This window comes from Astatotilapia calliptera, chromosome 13, assembly GCF_900246225.1.
Source record: "Astatotilapia calliptera chromosome 13, fAstCal1.2, whole genome shotgun sequence".
NCBI classification, from domain to species: Eukaryota; Metazoa; Chordata; class Actinopteri; order Cichliformes; family Cichlidae; genus Astatotilapia; species Astatotilapia calliptera.
In genome coordinates, this window is record NC_039314.1 from 28,419,301 (window position 1) to 28,440,812 (window position 21,512).

The window sequence follows — 21,512 nt, forward strand, 5'->3', positions numbered from 1 at the left end:
AGCTTAGTCTGTCTTGTTTTTGTTCTCCTCAGGAGCTCAGCTGTGGAGCAGCGCCGTGTGCACCCATCCTTATGCTGCAGAGGAACAAGGACGTGAATGTTTTTCTCAGTATGACTAAGAAATTCTTCCAGACCCGACAAACAGTGTTATCAAGTGGCTCTCGTGTTATAAAAGAAAGAATGAATTTCCAAAAATAAAACCATAAAGAAAATCTATTCAATTCACACTTTTTCAAAAACATAAGAGACAAAATTCACCTTGATTTTTGAGTCGGTTTTGTTGTTACAGTTTGTCAGACTAAAAGCAGCATCACACAAAGACAAATACTAAAGCACACAAGAGGAAAAAATGTTGGTTTTATTTCGGTGAGAGGCTCACTGAATAGTTCAGTGAGTAAGAAAAAGATGTGACTCTGATAGAGTGTGCAGAAGTGAGATAAATAAAAAGGGCAGAGTCTGGTCAAAATTTAAGATAAGAGCAAGGTCACAGAAGTAATAAAAACAGTGACACTTTCAGCGTGGCCTCCACTCTCCCCAGAGCTCCTCCTAACGAGACACGGTTGGTATATTCTGCTGAAAAGACCAATGAGGGAAGATCTTTAAGGAGGGCTGGTCCCTCTATTATGGGGATGAACTCTGTCTGTGTTTGCTTAAAAGTTGGAAATCTAAAACATAAGTAACAACTCATGTTTTAGATTGATGGCAGCAACAAGTTTCAATCTTCTTTTAAAGACAAATCTCTGGGAGCTGCTTGGGATATAAATGCTGTCGCGTTCTTGTCTGAAGGAGTATCCTAGCGGCTCAACGTTCCCAAATCTCCATTTTTATACTTTTCATTTTACAACGTGTCAAATTTCTTTTTAAATTGTTGAAACGCCTGGACGTCAGGCGGGCCAGTTCAGCACCCGGGCTCTTCTACTGTGGCGCTTTTTCCGGTGGTGCAGTATGCAGTTTAGCATCAACTTGCTGAAATTTTCAAGGCCTTCTCCAAAAGAGACCTCTGGATGGATGCTTACGTTGCTCTAAAACCTGTATATAACTTTCAGCATTGATGGTGCCTTTCCAGATGTGCAAGTCCTCTGACACTAAAGCACTCCAACACTGTGCAGGCTTTTGAACTGACTGCTGAGTACGAGCTGGATGATCCCTCATCTCTCAAGACAGAATTTCAAATTTCAGTTTGTCAGCTCACAGAACAGTGTCCCACTTTGCCTTAGGCCGTTTTAAATGAGTTTGGTCCAGAGAAGCCGGCAGTGTTTCTGGATCATGTTCACAGTTGCTGCCTTCACTGCATGACGACCTTTAACCTGCATTTGTGGATGTCACAGTGAGCCGTGTTCACAGACACAGAGTGGGTGCACTCATTTCCATTACAGAGTCATGTCGGGTTTTAATGCACAGTTGCCGGAGGGCCTGAACATCAAGGACATCCAGCACAGACGTTCAGCCTTGTTCCATGCACACAGACATTTCTACAGATTCTCAGAGTCTTTTGATGACATTATGAATTGTAGGTGATGACATATTCACAATTTTAATATTTATTTGCTGAGAATCAGAATCTAAAAGTTGCACAATGTTTCCTTTTAGTAGACTTACTTCTCCAGCCTTGTTTGTTAAACATTCTACAGAGAATGAAGTTTGGGTTTGTGAGCTGGGACAATGGGACAATGGGACATCATTTAACAAGGAGCCGGCTGCTTACACACCTTTTAATGTCTGATCAGACTGTGTTGGGCTCTCACACACACACACATCGTCTGAGTGACGTCTAAAGAGTTCATGGCTGCAGTGCGAGTGTGAGCAGTTTAAAACTTTCTTTACCTGGAAAACTTCAAATTAAAACGTCAACATGAGCTAAACTCATCTTAGAGCAAAACCTTTCATTAATACTGTTAGGGTCCCTGGGTCGTTGACCCAGTGTTTTGTGTTTTTGGTTCTTTGATTTTGTTATTTCATTATATTCTAGCTTTGCTGTATGGGTTTTAGGATTATTCTTAGTTTAGGTTCTCTGGGTGGGGTTTGGTTAGAGTTTTTGTGTTCTGGTTTTCTGTCTGTGTTCCATGTTGCTGTCTCCCCTTTCTGCTGTATCCCCACATCCAGTCAGTGTCTGTGTCTGCCCTGGTCCCACGTCTCTGTTCCCTTTGTTATAGTGCCTGCCCGTGAGTCTGTGTTATGTTTCCTGTTTTACTTTGAAAGTCCATGTCTGATGTTAATGTGTCTGGTTTTGCTTCCCCTTGTCTCGTTAGGCCTGATTTGCCCCAGCTGTGTTTCCCTCCTGTTATTCATTCCCTGATTGCTCCCTCTGTGTATTTAAGCCCTGTGTTTCTCTGTGTCGTGATCTACCGTTTACTTTGCTGTGTGTGTTGTCATTTTTCTAGTTTAGTTCTTCTTATGCTGTTTTTATAGTTTTATTGTTTTACATTGTTTTATTTACTGTTATATTGTTTTATATTCCCATTTTCTGTGTTGTAAAGCACTTTGTGATTTTTATCTGTGAAAAGCGCTATATAAATAAATTTTACTTACTTACTTACTTACTTTAAGTTTGTTTTGAGTTTTTTCAGTCATGTTATATTTTGAGTCTTAAATTAAAGCCTTTTTGAGTTCACGTCTGTCTCCGGAGTCTGCACCTTGGGTCCTATTCCTGCTTGCACACAGCCTCACCTAACAGAAGATCGCGACCAGAACATGGACCAAGCAGACTCCGTGTGGTATCAGCGACCCACAGTTTCTGCCTTCCTCAAGGAGATCGTGAGGGAGGAAGCTGAGCATGCCCAGGAGCTCCAGTCACCCTTCTATGGGTCACGTTTGGCTTTGGGAGGGCCCCGCAGCCTCCAAACTGCCGTGGCTACGGCCGAGCCAGCGTCTATGCCTCGGGCAATCAGGTTGAGCACGTGCTCCTTCTCTCCAGTCGCTACACCTCCGCCTTCACCCCTGGATTACCAGTCCGACAAGAGAGTTAAGCGGCGGAGGAAGAGAGGTTATGTGACACCGGACATTAGACTCACTCCGCTGCAGTCCTTCGCTCTGTTTTTGGGTCTGCCACGTTCTGAGCTTCACAAACTCTCTGCTTCCTCATCGCAGCCCGGTCCTTTGGAGGATTCGCAGCCCAGTTCGCCACTTCCCGGAGGAGGCGAAGCTCACACCGTCACCACTCTTTTTCTGCGGAGCAACTCCCGGTGGTGAGTTGTGATTGCTGTCGTTCCTCGGAGCTGGAAAAAAACAATCATGTGAACACTGCTAAGACTGAGACTATTAAGACTGTTAGACGTGGTGGTGGTAGGAAGTTAAAAAATGTTTTAGAGGAGTCTGTGTTTGCTGAGCCTGCTCCTTCGCACCATTGTGTTCCTGCTCCCAGGGCAGCTCAGGCCCAGCATTCCCCTGCACCTGTTTCAGTGCTTCAGGTGAGGGAGGCTGAGGTCCGGCTGGTCCCTGCTCAGGTGTCTAGGCTGGCTGAGCCTCTGCCTGTCGCTGCACCCGTACCAGCTCCTCGGGTGGGGACTGCAGCTGCCCAGCCATTGACTGTGCCTGTCTCGGCTCCCAGGGTGAGGATGACCGGGAACCAGTTAGCTCCTGCACCCGTACCTTCTCCTCGGGTGGGAGTGGCTGGTGTCCGGCAGGTACTTGCACCTGTTTCTGACCTCGCTGGAGGCTCAGGTGAGCCCGTCCAGCAGTTTTCTGTAGGATCCGTAGGCTCAGACAACCTAGTCCAACCATCTGCTAATCCACCACCTCACCCGCCATTACTGCCTTCGTTACAACAGTCAATACAACTTAAACTTCTCTCCATAGCTCAGACATTAGCTCACCTATCAGCTCAGTCACCTGCTCAGTTTCTGCCTCAGTTGTTTGCTCAGCCTCCTGTCTCCGCTGGAGGGTCCGAGGGGCCCGTTCAGCCATCTGTCTCCGCTGGAGGGTCCGAGGGGCCCGTTCAGCCTGGTCCGGCCTCAGCCTCTGCAGCTCCGCCTGGTCCAGTCTCCGAGTGTTCAGCTTCGTCTGTTCCTGCGCGTCCTGCCCGGCCTGCGCGTCCTGTCCGTCCTGCCCGGCCTGTCCGGCCTGCACGTTCTGTCCGGCCGATGACTGGACGTCGTTGCCGTCATGGACAGCCCACTGGACTACGCCGCCGTCGGTGCCTCCCGCCCGGCCGGCCTCCTGATCTGCTCCGTCGCCACCGGTGCCTTCTGCCCGGCTGGCCTCCTGAACTGTTTTCTGGGCTCTTGGACCATCAGCCTCCGGGCCGCCCCCCTGACCTACCCGGGTTTGGACTGTTGTGCCGTCAGCCTCCGGGCCGGCCCCCTGAACTTTTTTTTTGAGACTATTGCCTGGGCCTCTGCGCCTTTCGTGAGCTCTTTTGTTTGTTTGCTTTTGGACTTTGCCTGGGCCTTGGTGCTGTTGTTTTGGACTTTGTTTCTGTGTTTTGTTCTGTTGCTTTCCGGGCTCCAGTGTTTGCACTTTTTTTTGTTTTGTTGTTTCTGGCTCCTTGTTTGGTTTTGTTTCGAGCCCTCCATCCTGTTTCCCCCACCGCCCGCCTTGGTTGGGTTGTTTTTTGTTTTTTAGTGTTCTGGTTTGGGCTGTCTGGAAGCCAGCCCTTAAGGGGGGGGGGGGGGGGGGTACTGTTAGGGTCCCTGGGTCGTTGACCCAGTGTTTTGTGTTTTTTGGTTCTTTGATTTTGTTATTTCATTATATTCTGGCTTTGCTGTATGGGTTTTAGGTTTATTCTTAGTTTAGGTTCTCTGGGTGGGGTTTGGTTAGAGTTTTTGTGTTCTGGTTTTCTGTCTGTGTTCCATGTTGCTGTCTCCCCTTTCTGCTGTATCCCCACATCCAGTCAGTGTCTGTGTCTGCCCTGGTCCCACGTCTCTGTTCCCTTTGTTATAGTGCCTGCCCGTGAGTCTGTGTTATGTTTCCTGTTTTACTTTGAAAGTCCATGTCTGATGTTAATGTGTCTGGTTTTGCTTCCCCTTGTCTCGTTAGGCCTGATTTGCCCCAGCTGTGTTTCCCTCCTGTTATTCATTCCCTGATTGCTCCCTCTGTGTATTTAAGCCCTGTGTTTCTCTGTGTCGTGATCTACCGTTTACTTTGCTGTGTATGTTGTCATTTTTCTAGTTTAAGTTTGTTTTGAGTTTTTTCAGTCATGTTATATTTTGAGTCTTAAATTGAAGCCTTTTTGAGTTCACGTCTGTCTCCGGAGTCTGCACCTTGGGTCCTATTCCTGCTTGCACACAGCCTCACCTAACAAATACACCGGTCAAGTTTGAGATTTTAGGTCAGGTTGCATCGCTAATACATGACATCTATAGAACATATACGCAGCTTGGCGCATATTATCTGAAATTACACCTCATTTATACATTTAACCTTAAAATTTTCATTTTTCAAGTTTCATAGTTCATAGTTTTTTCAGAAAAAAAGACTAGTTCATCAGATCAGGCTGCCCCCTGCAGAAATTTACACATTTGTAGAAGATGAATTATATATGAAAACTGCTAAAAGTAATAGGTTCACCCCACAAAATTTACATTTCTACATGATAGCCAAGAAAAGGCCTCCATTCATATGAAACCAAGAGTAAAGACAGTGGAAGTCCTTGATTATATTAGATGATCTCATTATGAAAAAAGTCAAGAATATGAAGCTGGCTCTAATTAACCTAATTAACACTTTTTTTTTTAGCAGCATTAATGGTGTTTATGGTAAAAATCACCAGTAGTGTCTCCCTGTAAGTTGTCAGAGGGTAGGAGATGGTTAGAAGAATGTCAACGAGTTAAAAAGCAGCCAGACTGATTGGTAACACATCCAGGTTAGAATCAGCTAAAGACAAAAAACTTACTCTGCAAGTGATCCGTCAGAAGGATTTGAAAACATTCCTTTAACAGACTTGAAGCAAACGAACCGTCTCCTCTAATTGGAATACCGGGCGCAGCGTGACATCATAACATCAGCTGTAAGCCTCTGCAGGGGGACCACCTCGGGAAAATGCGATGTGTAATGAGAGATGTGCTGCTACAGCAGACTGGAGCAAGTTACTAAAAAACAATAGACAAAGGTCAAACCTACAGTGTGCAGGAGGTAGATATAATGAGAAACCGTAGAACGGATTTCAAACATTCACCAGCAAAAAGAGTCTTCATCATAGCCTCTGCCTGTTATGTTTCTTCTAGGTTTGATTAAAGCACCGAAGAATGCGATGCAGTGTAGCAGCCCTTCAGTGTGGCATGTAAACCTGTAACAGACATGGATGAATACTGATCTTCACCAGTGGCAGAAATCCCAGTCCGGGAGCAGCCTCCAAAAACGAAGTGGCCTGTGGGCCAGTTGGTATTCAGCTGCCATATTTCAGCCAAATCCGTTTGGGTTGTTCTTTAGAACAAGTCGTTTTCAGGCAGCCGGATGCTGGAGCTGACTCTGGCATCTATATACACACAGGAGAGAGTGTGGGTTTACAATTACAGTCACAGCAATATGTTTGTGCCGAGCTTATTTGCACTTCCACACAGCTTCCCTCATTCCGTCCAATGCATCCCTGCCTGCTGGATGAGCCCCCTCATCTATAAGTCTCACACCAGCTCCCCGTTTGGGTATACAGCAGGCAGAAGAACACAAATCACGCACGGCGTACAGCCAAAATACACTTATAGAAACACATTTAGTTAATTCATGCTGCTCCGGTCACAGGTGGAGCTAAAAATTCCAATAAATTTCAACATGAACAATTTTACAGTTAAAATGAAGGAAATGTTTTGCCTTCAGTCTTATTTCTATTTGATTTCTGTTCAGTTGGTGCAGTAAAACACTTCACTGCACCTGTATTACTTAGTTAACCACTTCATTATTATTCATGACTTTATTACTACTCATGTTCTACTTTCTCCCTTTCTTTTTATTATGTTTTAGAAGAGTGCTGTGTAAGACAACGTGTAAAAATAACATTTGAGCTATAGATGGTATTTCTTTCATCATAAAATTCTGAAGGCTGCATATTTAAATCTTCATTTAAGAGCTCTGACAGCTGTATGTGTTTCCAAAAGGAACCATAAATTTACCATTAGGCTGTTTCTCCTAATGAAAGGAAGCTTCCTCTGCCTGAGTCCAGCAACACTATAAAAAACAACAACAAAAACACACCCTGGTAGGCTGCAAAACCAACATCACTGAAGACACATACGCCAGACACCATTTGGGAGTTAGCCAAGAGGCACCATTGTCCTTTCTTTCCTTTCATCCTGCCAGCAAAGGGACGATCTCATCCTCAGTCGGTCTCATTTAAATCACCAAGCACACCCCCAGGAAGACACCACGGTAGAGGCTGATGAGTGCAAGAAACGATGCTACGCTGCAGTTGTAGGTGATGCAGCACGGCTGGAAAACCAACGTCTGACTGGTTTAAGTCGGTAGCGGAGAGTTTGTTAGAGTCGTTTAACCCGCTGGCACAGACTAAACTAAATATTCATTAATTCACGTACAACACCAATCAACTGTCAGGTGTTACACGGTCACTGGACAACAGACAGCAGAACTCGCTCTGGGAGAGATGTCAGCAGATTTGGAGCAGCTGTATAAAAGCTGTGTCAAAATGAACTGCTGCTGCAGCACGTAGCCACACTGCACGTCAACCTGCAAGGTGCAAGCGCTGCTAAGATCATCAGCATTTGGCAAACTGATCTGACATCATCTGTGTGTTAAACAGCACAAAGTGACCGAGCTCAAGCACATTTACAAATTTATGGGATTATTTAAGAAACAGATGTTTTCAAATGCTCATAAACACACACGCTCTTTCTAAAGACAATGTCTAACTTCTGCCTTCAGAGCGTGCTTAATATTTAGTGTTTTCTGAGTGCTTTTAGACTCTTCAGCAAGTAAATTAATAAAGGCATCCTTAGTCTGTGAGTGATGGCCTACTAACAAGCTGTCAAAGACCTCAAAAGAGCTGCACAAGTGGGTAATTTATGGCTGTACATGAATAGAGAGGATTTCCTGGATTCTAGGAGGTTAAGCCAGGATGCTGAGAATCACCACTGACCATCAACAACACATTGGAAAGCAGGTTCCAGCACTCCATTGGCCTACAGCATCCAGGCTGCATGTCTCGAGGGCGTAATTAAGGAATATTAACTACAAAACCACAAGCTCTTCATCTTTCTTGCAGACTGTAGCTCGTCTACAGTGGGTGCTATACTACAGAGAGTGTTGAGACAGGTACATCTGTGTAACTAACCGTCACATTTAGCCTGTGGAGTCTCGGCTGCGTGTCTCAGGAGGGCAATTAAGGAAAATTTACAGCTAGTGCTACATAACACATTTTTCTTCTTGCCCTCGTCAGAACGCTGTTACCACCTCACCTGGAGCTGTAGTGAATATACCGACATTTGCCCGCCTGTGACATTTTCCACAGCAGTTTGGCAGCGTTTAGAGGAAGCTGTCGGTGTAGGAAACAGGGAGGTTTCCATAAGACACGTAACCAGTACATGTTTTCTTCAGTGGAAGTAACAAATACTCTGTCCCCTGCATGCTCAAACATTACAGAGATGTTCCGCTTTCTTAATAAGGCAGGAAACTGGGGCACGCATGAAGAAGGCCTCGAGTTATTTACAACTTTGTCACCCTGAATCAAGTCTCTCTTGCACCTTTAGAGGACACTACGTTAGGAAAGAGGGTGCAAATGAACTCTGGCAGGAAATAGTCATGACTGTAGACACAGACAGATGCATTAAATTCTCAGATGCTGGTCTAAATTATGCACGGTTTGACTGAACCTGGAAGATGTCCATAAAATAAGATGGATTTTTTAAATAAACAGATGGTACTTTTTAAAAAAATTTAATCAATATGACAAAAACACCATTTTGTGCTGTCACCCTCCTCATAGCCGGAGACTTATATGGTAAAGCCAGATTTTGGGTGTTCAGGACATACAAAGCAGGCATATGAGCAGCGAAGAAGAATAATGCCAAGAGTTGGAGAAGTCGTACTGGACGCTTTCATACTTTATTGATATATAAAATATATTTTTGTTGGTATTCATGATAAAGATGTCAAGCTGGCAGCAACTTTCTGAATGAAAAAGAAACCCAAAGCATTGAGTAAGACAAATCTACAACTCACATCCTGATCTGAAGTTTAATTTACGTTGAGCTTTGACTAAACAAACAAACAAACAAACGAACAAACAAACAATCTCGTCCTTTTGGAGCCAGCACCAGTCACGCCTGTTGTCTTTCAGGATGAGCCTAATGTCACTGGAAAGGAGGCAAACATGTAAACCGACAACCAAAGCAGCGTGTGTGATGCTCGCTGTCTAGTTAATTTAACAGTTGGGACATTGTTCCATTTTTGCTTCGTCATCTTCACAGGTGTATGGAGCTAAGCAGGAGAAACCTCACTGGCTGGTGGGTAGCTCTAGCTCACAGAAGTGAAAGATTCATGAAGAAACCGGAACATGCACGATTTTCTGTCTGGACATCGAAAACTGCAAAAAATGCAAAAACTGCATTTGGGAGGCCTCTCAGACATCGTGATGCATCAGGTACTATTACATGTATAAAGCTTATTTTCTAATAGTCGTCTAATTGTCTGGGACAGGTTGCCACTGGCTGCAGGTACAAAGTAACTGTCCCGAGCAAAAGAAGGAAAATTTGATAAATATGTGTCTAAATTATAAACCATTAGTATTTGCATAGCACTTTACTAGTCCCTAAGGACCCCAAAGCGCTTTACACTACATTCAGTCATCCACCCATTCACACACACATTCACACACTGGTGATGGCAGCTACATTGTAGCCACAGCTGCCCTGGGGCGCACTGACAGAGGCGAGGCTGCCGGACACTGGCGCCACCGGGGCCTCTGACCACCACCAGTAGGCAACGGGTGAAGTGTCTTGCCCAAGGACACAACGACCGAGACTGTCGGAGCCGGGGCTCGAACCGCCAACCTTCCGATTACAAGGCGAACTCCCAACTCTTGAGCCACGGTCGCCCCTGGTGTTTACCTGTGGACGATTTAGCTTTTTGTTCACTTTTTCATGTGAACGTATCTATTTCTGCGTCAAGAAATATTGACCCAGGTATCCGCCGGCTACACCTGAAGACCCAGAAAATTAACCAGGAAGCCTAAGAGCAGCTGGCCAACAGCTCCCAGATTTCCCTCAAGTTGACTTCAGATGAAAATTGAGTTTAATTGCGAGTGTTTCATGTCTGGAACATTTGTGCACTAAGCCGTACCATCATCGTAATTGTAGAGCCAAAAGATGTACGAGGTTAGGCCAGTTCCTCCGTACTTTCTGTGTTTGACTGGAGTCGTACACAATAAGCACAGAGCTCTGTCTGGGACAGGCTTTTTCCCCATCAACAGCAACATAACAAGTTGTTATCAGCTTGAGTAATGCAATCTTCAATTCACCGGCACTGAAGCAATGATAGGTGCGATTACCGTCTCCATCCTAGCCGGTATTTTGCTTCAGAGCTCTTTCTGCAAAGCTCTCCATCTTTTTTTCCGCCATTGTCAAACTGGAGAAACTTCAATAGAGTAATTAGTGCAAATACATCTTTTTCAGCAAATCTGCCATCATTTTCTTTGCTTCCCCCACAACCAACTTTAAAACTTAATTTCAAAACTTTAACAATTTACTATGATTATCAAAACTTGAGCAGCTGAGAACAAAAATAAAACGACGAGCTGTTAAGCACATTACACCGCTGCTCTAAAATGAATTATGTGGTAACAGCTGCAAATACATGCACAATTTTCCTCCACTCATAAGAAAAAGTGGCAGCAGCTATAGTTGAATTTTTTACCCTTTTACCCAAAAAAATGTGAAAACATTGTTCCCATGTTACAGGGGTCGCCTGTACTAATAAAGCTTTAGAGAAGAATTACAGCTCCCCTTAGCAGGTAATAGTTTAAAGTCACTGTTTATCACACAGAGCACTGAGACATTTAACAGCTACAGAACTGTGCAAAAGTTTTAGCGGGAATCAAACTTGCACCTCCTGCTCCAAAGGTGTGTCGTCACGACACCATCCAGCTGATATGAAGGTACATTTAGGTACACTTGCACACATTTTTGAAGGAACTCGGCTGGTAGGTTGTTCCAAACATCCCAGAAAACTAAGCATCTTCTGTGGATGTAGGCTTCCTCACATCCTTCGGTCTCTTCATGTAGTCCCAGACACACTCCATGATGTTGAGATCAGGCCTCTGTGGGGGCCGTACCATCACTTCCAGTACTTCTTGTACATTTGGGGCTAATAAACAATCCTTTAGATATCTGAAAGCTTTCTTTGTTTACAGCATTTTTTCCACACCTGCCTAAAACTTTTGCACAGTCCTGTAAGTACAAATATTGTATATTCACTGTGAATGTGTGTTCGAGAGAGAGAGGGAGAATATATCGCTTCATCAAATTGCATTTAACTTTTTTTTAATATAGTGAAAATGACAACAGTGATCCCAAGGTGCTTTAGACTGCAGGGTTACAGAGTTACAGAGAAAATCCCAACAATCAGGAGACCCGCCAACCAGTAAAACTCCATTTTGACCCATTTTAATTTCACATACTGTCGGAACCACGACTAAACCAGCAGTCTGAGAGTGAAGTCCTCTGTTTGGGTGATACTATGAGGTCTTTAAGATAATTGATTATTCAGGAAGATTTGAAATTAAATTCAGGATCAGCAGCGAGTCGGTGCAGAGAAGCCAACTCTCTCCCTTTACATCCCTAAATGATGATCAGTCCTATTCTTTCCTGACACAGCCCTCGTCAGTTATCCAGGTCTGGTACTAGAAAAACACTCATTTGTGTTTCTATATATTATATGTTGTATTATTTTATTATAATTATTAAATCAGAGTATTTACAAGCCAGATGGGACATTCTATCACTCCAGGAAAATAGAGATCTCACAAACGCATCGTTTTCTGATGGCTGGTTTGCTTTGCTCGTTTTGTAAGCAGAGAATGAGCATTATGGATCACAGATTAATCAACAGCAACAAAATCTGGCAAAAATACCAGAAAGGAGAAGGAAAAAAAAATAACACCTTTTCTACTTGAACTCAAAAATCACCTCTTAAGGACAGTGAGATTAATGTGACAGCAAAAAATAAACAGAGCACATATTTCTCCACGACGGGGTGTTTTTGTTGCAGGGAGCCTCGGCTCACAGTTCACCTACTGATGTTTTCCAAAGGGATTTATTCATTTCCGGATCTTAAATCCCTGACTATCTCCTTTTTGGTTCCATGGAGCATAAATATTAAAATCAGCCCACTAATGCGTCCTGAAAGAAATTATCTAGGCAAGGTTGTCCCCTTGTTTGTCATGGAGCTTGAAACTATACGGGATTCAAAGGGAGTCGGTGCCATCAGTGCAGATGAGGCAAGAAGACTGCCAGACGATAGATGCAGGGTTACTTTTGGTTTATATCCTGTTTTTCTTTTCTTCACCTTTTGATTTTTCCTCAAGCATATTTTCAGACTCAGAGGCATCCCGGGACAAAGACAGCACTCTTGATAGGACACACATCAGACCTCTGTGACCACTCATCAGAGTCACCCAGCTTTAAAGTTAAGCCCTGCTCAGGGTTATCTGCACAATGTTTCAAATCAAATGTTATGCTTGTTAACATCTTTAAAACAAAGAAAACTTTATACCTTTTCTAGAGCAGAACAAATGCACTTCAAACACAAAAACATCCTCTTCTAAGAATAAACATTAACAGCATGCAGCCCAAAAGCAACAGAGAAATCAAAGCCTCTTTAATGACACCAATCCTACCCACATATTTAATCTACATGGACGACTGACTGAAGAATGATCTGCTCTCAAACACAATCGCAACAGCAAAATAATAATAGAAAAACTCATTTCTTCCTAAGGCATTAATAGTTATGGAATTAATGTCATCAAAGTAAATAGAAGATTATTATAAAAACAATCTAAACTTATCTTTAATACACTGTTCAGACATGCCTAAAAAACACCACCTAAGAGGCGCCCAGGACAAACCTGTTCTGAATCTCCTCTGTTGGCTCCTTTCGGTGTGGGGCTCTAGCAGCCCGACCCCGAGTCTACCCCAAAAAACTCAGTTCCTCACCCTATTTCTAATGTGATCCCAGACATCATTTGGGGAAAGCTTATTTCTGCTGCTTGTATCTGCAATCTTCTCATTTTGGCCACTACCCAGTCTATGCTTGTGAGTAAGAAAGGTGATTAAATATATAATCACTGGAGATTGGCCCACATGATCCTACATCGATCTGGTAAAAGTCCCGTCCTTCCCTACGAGGTTAACTTTATTAATAACACATTTCTAAATATTCAGCTGAATGAAACTTCCAAATCTTTCAGTATATTTTTGGAGAGTCTCACAGGAGGCAAACTCAACTAAATAGGACTCGGGTGAAAACAGAGAGTGATATCAATATAAAAAAAGCTTGCGTTATTTCACAGCCCTGTGATCTCAAGTAATTTGTCTGAGACCCCAGAGACAATTTCTCTCTGATCCACAAAAATTTCACTCTGCTTAAAAAATGTATCAAGGTCTGTTTGAGTGTTAATGTCTCTCTCAGAGAAAGAGAGAGAAAAACACAACTATGCCCGAGTCTTTAACCAAGCCGTGGAGAGGGAATTCAGCGCTCTGAATCCAGGCAGATGAAGCAAAAATGCAACAGAAGGTGCAAAGGATGTGACAAATGTGCCCACGCTAAGACTGTCAATCAACAGCTAATAACTGTAAGCTTAATTATGATTATTTGCACTAAATCCAGCATTTAAGACACATGGTGATATTCCATAATGCATCGCCTTCAACTTCAAAGATCTTCAGAATGGCACGCAGCACTGCGTCTGTCGCATTTCAGAGACGCCTTTATATTTACCTAAGAGGGAAACAACAGTGTATCGCACAGCTCGAGCATTTCATATTCACTCAATCATGTGGGATCATCGTCAGCACACTGTTCTCACTATGATCCTATTATGTACTTATATTACAACATTTTTCTCTTTAAGTACATTTAGTGTGGCATTTAGGATGCACGCAGGACACATCTTTGCTGTTACCAGTGCATGCATGATTCTGCTCTACTTCCCTGAGAAACATATCTTGTTAAAACGTTGAGTAGAAAAATGTTATTTTCATTAAAACTGTCATCTTGTCACGTTCAAGCTGTAGAGTTAAAGGCATGGCTGCAACTGTAACTGAGCTGAGTTTCACACATATTTTTTTTTGGCTAAATCCACACACAAATTCTTTTTACACATACAAATCCTGATTTACAAGTACAAAATATTTATGACCACAATTTAAGCCCATAAAAGACGGCGGTGGGTTTGAAAACGATTTGCCGGGAGTCCGGTGTTCTCACAGGCTCTAATGAGCCTTGCCCCCGGCTAGCTATCGAGCTAGTGGGTAACAGACGCCTCCGAAAATGTCGGAGCGCTTTTGAAAATATGTCTTGATAAACTGAGCAGATATTTGAGGTTTACACAGCTACATTCTCTCCTGAAAATATGTTAAACTTTATTTTGTGACCCATAAAGAATAATAAGAGTAATATTAAAACTAACTAGCTGCCGCCATTGTTGACAACTGCGCTGGGCCGCGCTATGAATTCTGGGACAGAGCTACTTCTTCTTCGGGGTTTAATGGCAGCTGGCATCCTTGTACATGCAGTGCTGCCGTCTTCTGTTTCAGTCCGTTATTACACTCTTAAATCCAACTGCTTATTCCTGCGTCTTTTGTGATCTTACAAAGCTTCAAACGACGCATCCACTATTAAATTAATCGTCGACGTATTGTCGACGTAATCGTGACTAGTCGACTAATCGTGGCAGCCCTCATTTTGGCCACATAATCCAATTCTAGTACCTCAAATACAACAAGACAATACATAAATAAATGAAATCTTTTTGGCAGCAAACAGCAAACGAGACAGACTTTGTGTGTGGTCCTGTGTCTTGAAACACAATTCTGGGGAAGAAGTCACAATGCCATTATCCAGCTAATCCCAAATGACCACTCTTCCATCAGACACACCCAGGCCTCTGAAAAGGCAGCACAGAATCTGTAAAATACCACGACTGGTGCAACCTGAGTGGGATCATGCCACAGGGATAAAGGAGACAGGCTGGAGCATCAGAAAGGATGCCAGAGCAATGAGCTTTGATCTTTGTTTCCTCTTTATTTTATATTTGCACCTGTTTTCTTTAATGGTGGTTACACCTGTGCGGACTGAACCATTTGTGATAAGCAGGGGGATGCAGGAAAGACTGAGAACCTCCTGTATTTGGTACAGACATCTATTTCAAATCACAGTTCACAGTCATATAAAACTAAGGTCTTATCTCAAAATTATTTCTCACTATTTCTTAATTAAAGGTCACATTAAACATTTCTATCTATAGAGCTCTTGAATAGCTCAGCTTCTCATCTCTGTGGATTTGAATTCATTCTGGAAGTGATTAACATCTTTACCTGATGAAATGATGTTGGTCATTTCTTCTGCCCAACAGTTTGACCTTTCAAACAACAACAACAACAACAACAACAAGGCTTTAAAAGCAGGAGTGACTTTATAACGAGTGTAAGAAGCCCAGTGTAACAAAACCTTGGATTAGTTTGAACAGTGAATCATGCAAAGCTACTCTAGCGGAGTCCAAGAATACAACTATGGAGCTGTAAATTGGCAGAATATTTCCACTGAGTACACATTACAGCGTTCTCTGGCTGAGCCTGATAGCACGTAGGCAGGACGGTCTCCTATAAAGAAAGTAGGAAGTGCAACAGGCGAGACAAACACGAGCACGGACTCAGCTGATGTTTAGTGTTTCGCTCTTTGGCTCGGCTGTCGTGTGGGTGGTACTTAAAGCGATAACTGATTATTTCTTGGAACGGCAACTGTTGATCTGCTTTCAGTTCCTCAGCATCTATGGCTCTCGTGTGTCTCGTTGGAATTAAAAGAGCATCATGTAATCTGACCTCTGTCAGCCTGCTGAATGCCAGAAATGTCAGCTGCCGGTGCAGAAAACAGAGTTTTTGGCACTGATAAACACAGCTGTCAGCCACGCTGAGCTCAGTTCATGATGCTGGACACTAAATCTGTATTCATTTGACACTTTATATAAGCCGCGACATTTCGCTACTTTAAAACGTCACATAAAAGGACTGAAAATCAGTTGAAGATAAACTAAACTAGGAGACATCAGACAAAGGCGTCTGTTACTTCTGGTGCCAAGATTTCAGATCCCCGCAGGAAGCTGAAATGAAAGGACTGCACTTTCATTTAGTTTTATTTTTTTGTGGGATTTTCTTGCTCTGGGTTCAACAGAATTTAATGCTACATCAACCGTGTGCTTCCAACTTTGCGCCTGAACCCGTTTTAATATGACGGTGCTCTCACGCACAAAGCCAGATCCATATGAACCTCACCTCATCCAACACCTTTACTCATCCAGAATGAAATTCTGACCGAGAGCCAGACGTATTACACAACATCAGTGGTGCACCTCACTAATGCTCTTTGGGCTGCTGGGAGTGAAATCTCTGCTGCTAGATTTCAACCTGGTGGAAAATCCCAAAACTAGAAATGTGCAAACTGTTACAGCTGCACACTAAAGCCCAGTTTCGATAAATAAAATGTTCAGGTGTGCATAAATCATGCACTGTAATGTATGACGATAGGAAAATGGAATTTTTACTAAACAATAACTGACTTTAATAGCGTTCTATGCTGCTTCTTCCTTTTGAGGTGCTACAGTCCCGATATTTATTCTTACATCTCTTCGTCTGTACTTCTGTCAGCACCTCAGACACCCACAGCTTTCACATTTAAAGCACAGCCCTACTTACTTGCAGGAAAAATGACAAATTGTGTAATTATGAGAGTAACTTTTATAGCTAGACAAAGAACACCTGAACTGCAAAGTCAAAAATCACAAAAATTACCTTTAAAGACACTATAATTTTGGTGAATGTTAATTTTCAGGGGCACATTTTTCATATTTATCAGTGTCACTCAAATCAAAAGACAATCAAAGTCAAAGCGTAATCAGCACAGAAAAGTTTTAAAGTTAACCCAGAGCGGATTGGAGGAGAGAGAGGATTAGTCTGCGGCACGATGGAGTCACAACAGCCTGATGAAGAGGGATGGATGATGTATGCGATAAACGTGCGCACAGATTGAAAACAGAGTTTGTCAGGCTTGATTGATACGTTTCTCATTCGAAGGGGCAAATTAAAGAGTCACAAAGACAAGATCTGAATGATAAAATGAGTTTACGTTGAAAACAAAAAAATAAATCACGTCCTCGCCCAACAAAAGCTCAGTTAGAAACAGAAACACGTTTTAATATTTTAATATTAATTAGTTTAATATTAATATTAAACTAATGAATGTTGTTGAAATGTGAAAAGGCTTTGAGTGGTTCATTAGCATGCATTAATGCATTCCATTTAAAGCCTGGAAGGAAATCTGAACGTCTGTCCCATCATCAGGGCTCCGGTAGATCTGATCCAGTCTTCTTCTTTCAGCTGCTCCATTCAGGCGTCGCCACCACAGATCATCTGCCTCCATCTCACCCTCCTCTGTCATACCAACCATCCTTCGCTACATCTGTGAATCCTCTCTGTTCTCTTCCTCATTTCTTTCTGCATATTCTGCATATATATATATTATTTTATCTATTGCTTAGATGCAGTCTTAAGGCATGAAATACACCTTTTCCCTCTACAGCCATGATGTTTTTAAAAGATTTAAGAGCAACAAAAGAACAAATATAAGAACATCATTCAAATGATAAAGCGCACGTACTAAACGTAAGATTTACACGGTCTGTTACTATTTTAGGACTTATGCAAATATAAAATAGCTCTAAACATCACTGCACAGTAATGTGGTCCTTAACATCTTCCAGCAGTGGTAATGCCCAGAGCGGTTTGCAGCTGAAGTTCCTGTGGTGATGTCACGGTCACATGACCCCTCTGGTGATTAGTGTGTCCTCATTAACTTTGTGCTTTTACTCTTTTTTCCCTCATTTTACACTCAAGTTCTACTTAAACATGACTATGAAAAGCTCCTTTTAATATTTTACTGGTAGAGAAAATGGATGGATGTATACTTAGAAGTGAATTATCTTTACATTTATTAACTTGCCTGACAGCACCAAGAAGGTCACTAATGGAGAGAAATGTGCAACAATATTAAATTATTACATAAGACAATAGCAGGAGGGTGGAAAAAGAAAAGCCCTACTTTTCCTTTAGCATTTGGCTTCTGTGAAACTTTTTAAACAGATTTACACGAATAACGACTTTGACTTACTTCTGCTTTATTGTTATTTTTATCTATATTAAGTTGTTATCTATAAACGAGGTCCTGCTGATGTTTCACATTAAAAGCATTCCAGGAAAGAGCCAACATACTCTTTGAAATGGAGCGATTTAATGAGACATTTGAATAGAGGATGAACGCTTTCTTTCGTTGCACTGATGCATTAAAGCAAAAGCAAAATGTTTAATTAAGTTTGATTAAATTTGGTGACCGTTGATGGGATCGTGCATAATGATGGGCCAACCTTGGACTGAGGCCTGGCAACTTGAGTTAGGCCCAGAGGATCGGAAGGTGTCCGAGCACGCTGATGTGAAGGGGAATAATCTACACTTTGTGACAGAACTTTACATCTCTCTCTCTCTCTATATATATATATATATATACATGCATGCAGCCCCATGCACAGATCACCCTGTGTGTGGGGCTGCATGGCGTCAAAGCGTTAGCTCGGTTAGCTCGGTTAGCTCGTCAACACGTTAGCGCCGTCCAGCCCCATGCACGGAGCAATCCATACTAACTCGCTAATGGAGATTTGCCACGTTAATGCGGTAATGGCGTTAACATATATACATATATATATATATATATATATGTATATATGTATATATATATATATATGTATATATATATGTATATATGTATATATATATATATATATGTATATATATATATATATCCAGGCGGTCCTTCGTGTGGGCTCGGTCTTTGTGCATGTGGTGTGGCGGGAGTTTCCTGGGTGGAGTTTGAGGAGATGGCTGGGAATGCAGAACACCTGGCCGGCAGCTCTTTAAACGCCGCCACTCTAGCCCTCATAGGTCTCTGCCCCCTCTGCTGCTCTGCTCTGGTCCTGTGGTGGTGTTTGTGTCGTCTCCATGTCTCACCATCCCTTTTGGTCCATTTTTGGAGGATTGTCTTAATTTGCATTTTGCACATCCATCCACTCCTGTACACCACTGATACCGATCTACAACGTTAAATGAATCTTTGGTGATTCCTGTTACATTGTTGCTGTGACTCTTTAGTGTCCAGCTGCTACCAACATAACAGGTCTGGGACCATGACAGAGGAGTCTGAGATTGAGCTCTGGGATGTTTTTAAACTTTCTTTGAGCAGTGCGTGGTTTGTCCTTGGGGCATATACACTGATGGGAAGATTGGCAGCTGTCTCGAATGTTTTCCACTTGTCAGTAATCTTTCTTGCTGTGGAATGATGGACTTGAATATGTTTTGAAATGGCCTTATAACCCTGTTCAGAGTGAGGGACAGCAACAACTGCTTCGCTGGGATCATTGCTTCCCTTCTTGGCATTTTGTTAACACACACCTGAATGCTCCAGACCAACAACCAGCCACGACTCGTCTGTTTATAAAGCCGTGCTTACAATCGGTGAATTAAGAGCATCTGATTATTAGCACTTGGCTGTTGCTTACATGCTTCATTTTTATGGAGGCAGTGAGGGTGTGTGTCATATGTCCTGTGAAAACTTTCTTTTTCACACTCCTGTATATGATGAAAAGATAGTTTTCATCAATAGCGATTGAAGCTCCACAATTTCTTACTAAAAGATGACAAAAACAAACAGGTGGATATTGAATCACAGTAATAAATTTTCACAGAAACACTAATACAACATTGTGTGGAGTTCCCTGTGGTCAGATTAAAGCTGCGAATTCACAGATGCAATGTAATTTGCATCCAATTATCCAGGTGCTAATTAACAGCAATGACAGCTCACTGCCAGCTCCATTCAGGTAAAAGTTCACCAGAAAATCATTATTTATAGCTGTGCTGTTTTTCTCACCGCGGCTCATTTGACGTCAGTTAATGTGAATCTCACACACATCTCATTGTTCACTTAATCACACCGGGCTGCTCACAGAGAACTCCGAGTCACGACGAGCAGATGGATGACAAATTAAAGGAAAAACCCGAGTCGCTGACCCCTATGAGGGGGTGCGGTGTTTCTGACATCCTCGTGGCGTGGCTTGGATCCAGTTGTCCCAAATCAGTACAGAACTGTTCAGAGTTATCATTGTGATCCTTTATGTAAAATTTCTAACCAGATGGCGGTGGTCTCTTTCAGGGGGACAGTGCCAATCCTTTGGGGGCATGTGGGCTCATGAGCAAGAAAAGGATATGAATCATATGCTCAGGCAAAAATCGCATATCGTCAACTGTAATCTTCATTATTTAACATTATTCATTACCTTGTATCATTTTGTATATAATTCAAATTCAAATTAAAAGGCAGTGGTGGTTAGCCTGGGCTCGTGGGTGACCTTAAAGTTCCCAATGCACGGCCTACAGTCTGCCATCTGCCACTACAAGATTCCTGCAGTGGCAGATGGGGATAACAAAAGGCACTGTGGCAGCGGACTTAATGTCTCTGGAGACCCGCATGGCAGCCACATGGAGCACAACCAAAACCCAAACTGAAAAACCAACATCAACCAAAAGCCCGTGGAATCTACAGGCAAGAGTAGTGGATGATAGGACGCGAGAGGCAATGTGTCTCTGCAAAAAGAAAGCTTCATTAGCTGATTTAAACCCAGGAAAACTAATAATAATGTAGAACACAAAACATGGAGGATCGGGAAGCAAACTGAGGGCTACAGCACCAGACAGACCTGATTATTTTTGAAATTTAGTTCTACTACCACGAGAACAAAATGAGGAATATCTGTTAGAAGAATGGATTTCATTTCTATGTCTTCTATATTCTGATTTTGTGCATGTCTGGTCTGACGTCTACAGGAATCACACGACTCTTACTATTAGAGGGTTCTAGTGATATACACAGTTTTACAGACCAGTGCTGGACATGTCGCTGTCACCTCAGAGTGACGTCAAAAATATGTGGAGCTGGCTGCAAATTGGGCTGCTGCTGTTCTTGTTTCTGATGTGCTGGTGGTCCTTTGGCTTTGTGCCTACTGCATAGACGGCAGAGGTCACAGGAGAACATCTCTGTAGTGAAAGGTGCTGCAGCACTACTGGTAGCTCCTCTTCAAGTTGAAGAGGGTTAACAATGGAAACAACAATGGAAGGATGTCCTGTTTCTGCCTTCACCTCACTTTATCCATATTTCGTATTCTTGTGTCCACTGAGGCTTCAAGTGGATTTCTCTAAAACTAAATGGTCAAAATATGCTTTGTAAGAACACATTTTGACCATAACATAACAT